This window comes from Colius striatus, unplaced genomic scaffold (assembly GCF_028858725.1).
Source record: "Colius striatus isolate bColStr4 unplaced genomic scaffold, bColStr4.1.hap1 scaffold_44, whole genome shotgun sequence".
Taxonomy (NCBI): domain Eukaryota; kingdom Metazoa; phylum Chordata; class Aves; order Coliiformes; family Coliidae; genus Colius; species Colius striatus.
Window position 1 is genome coordinate 1,725,744 of NW_026908525.1, and position 2,102 is coordinate 1,727,845.

General features: G+C 58.4%; 1 long non-coding RNA gene across 1 annotated transcript; it reads left to right on the forward strand.

Moving 5' to 3' along the window:
- Window positions 1-484: 484 nt before the first annotated feature.
- On the forward strand, window positions 485-1,695 carry LOC133629425 (uncharacterized). The gene is made up of 3 exons (XR_009821023.1): window positions 485-562; window positions 1,104-1,153; window positions 1,658-1,695. It is a non-coding gene; the product is annotated as an uncharacterized LOC133629425 (long non-coding RNA).
- The last annotated feature ends 407 nt before the right edge of the window (window positions 1,696-2,102 follow it).

Sequence of the window (2,102 nt, forward strand, 5' to 3'; positions counted from 1 at the left end):
GCCAGACACTTGCACAGGGAATGTTTTCCCCAGCTCTGGCAAGAGACCAGACAGGTCTGGGAGGGCCCCGAGAGCAAAGCCAGACTTGTGCTTCCCAGCTGTGCAGAAACACCCCTTAGAGAGAGCTGTGTGACGGCAGCGAGAGCACTCCTGCATTCTCAGCCAGAGAGAGAGCAAGGCCCCCAGCAGAGAGCCTGCTGAAAGGCAGTCTCCATGTCTGCTCAACCTCTTTGCTTCCCAGCATGACTGTCAATGCCTTTTCGAAGGTGCTCCTGGAGCCCTTCCCTTGGGCAAAAGCTGCTGGCACTGCTGAAGGGTGAGGACAGGATGTGTTCCTCCTGGGCACTGCTCTGCCAGCTCTCTCTCTGTCAGCAGCAGGCTTCCAAAACACAGACTTTTCAGCATGAAAAGGGAAATCTGCCTGTGAAGGGGTTTGCTCCAGGTTTGGCTCACTGATGGCTACAAGACTCTCTCTGTTTCAGGCTGAAGACATCCCTGGAAAGCAAGAGGTTCATGGCAGCCCTGGAAAAAAGGTTCTTGGTGCTTCTTGCAGTGCTTCTGGGTGAGTTGGCATGAGCAAATGCCTGTCTGTGCTGGATGGCAGCCTTCAGATGGCCAGCTTTTGGGTTTATGTGTGGTAATTCTGGGGCCCAAGTGCTTCCTGAGTATGTCCTTGATTGGCTTTTGCACTACCACTAAGGCTGGCAGCGTCCCCAGCACACTGCTGCTGTGGCCAGCGAGCCAGAGGGCTCAGATGTGTCTGGGACAGAAGGGCCTTTGTATTTCCAAGCCTGAACTGGAGAATGCCAGAGGGGCCATGCAGGGGACTGATGGACAGTTACCTCTCCTGGCTCCTGCAACCTGGTCTCAGTGCTCAGGGGAGCGAGGAGGGGAAATGGAGCCCAAGCACACCTGGAGCCCAGGGCTGCACAGCCCCCGAAGCTTGGGCTGATGGCTCCCAGGCAGAGGCGCGATGCCTCTCTCTGCAGCCCCCGTTCCCCACCTCCCCAGCCAACCTGCTGCCCCAGCCCAAGGCAACAGGGAGGAGACAAGGCAAGTGCAGGAACTGCTTGTAACCCCAGGCAAATCACTGTCTCTTGCAGTTGGCTTTTACTATGGGATCCTGCTGGCAGCGTGGAGGATGCAGGCTAAGGTAGGCACAGAGGTTGGTGACACTGGTGGGATGGGCACCTCCTGCAAGGGAGCAGCCAGGGCCTTGCAAGATGAGCTTCTGCCCTGCACAGGCCCTTCTCCAGGCCTAGTTTAACGGGCTGCTTGCATGCAGTGCAGGACTCCTGACGTCCTTTCCCTTGTAGTGCCAGTGCTCTAGCTACACCCCTGAGGCAGGGGTGAGAGCCAGACACGCTCAGAGGGCCAGCCACTGCTGGCAGGGCCTGAGCACATCTCCCAGCTGACCTGGAGAGTGTGGAGGGTGGCCATGAGGGTGTGGGGACCCCTGTCAACCCACCTCACGGCCACAGCCTCAGACAGTGTTTCTCAGCCTTTGTGGTTCACGTCAGCTGCAGCAAGTCTGTCACCTCCATGGACAAGTCTTGCCTCACGTTGCTGACACCGACCTTTTGCATCTCTGGGTGCCAGCAGGCACGCTGAGCAGCCTACTGATGTCCTTTTCTGTGTTCCTCCATGGCTTTCCCAGGGAGACGACCAGGGAGCGTTGGAGATGAGTTTAGAAGACATGATGCAGTCTAACTGGGCCCTGGAAAGCTTGGGTATGGACACAAGCAGCCCCGTCTCCTTGCCCCGTGCCTGTCTGCAGCAAGCCCCAAAGAAGCTGTGCTCCAGGCACTGCTCCCCAAAGTGGGGGAGCTGACATATTCAGTGCAGCCCAAGAGGAAGGCTGTGGCAGCATGGCTCTCAAAGTCCCTCCTGCTCCTGCCCTCAGCCTGTGTGTGCTCCTGCTGCCGCCCCCACACACGTTGCTGTGCTGATGGAGGGACTCTGCTCCTCTCCATGGCAGTTGGAAGGGGACTGGCTGGGTCATCCTTTGCTGCCGGTGCAGCAGGCCCTCAGCTTTGCTCTGCTGACACTCCCATGGGTGCCTGCTGTCTCCCAGCACCCTCAGCCCTTGTCCTTGGGCTGCT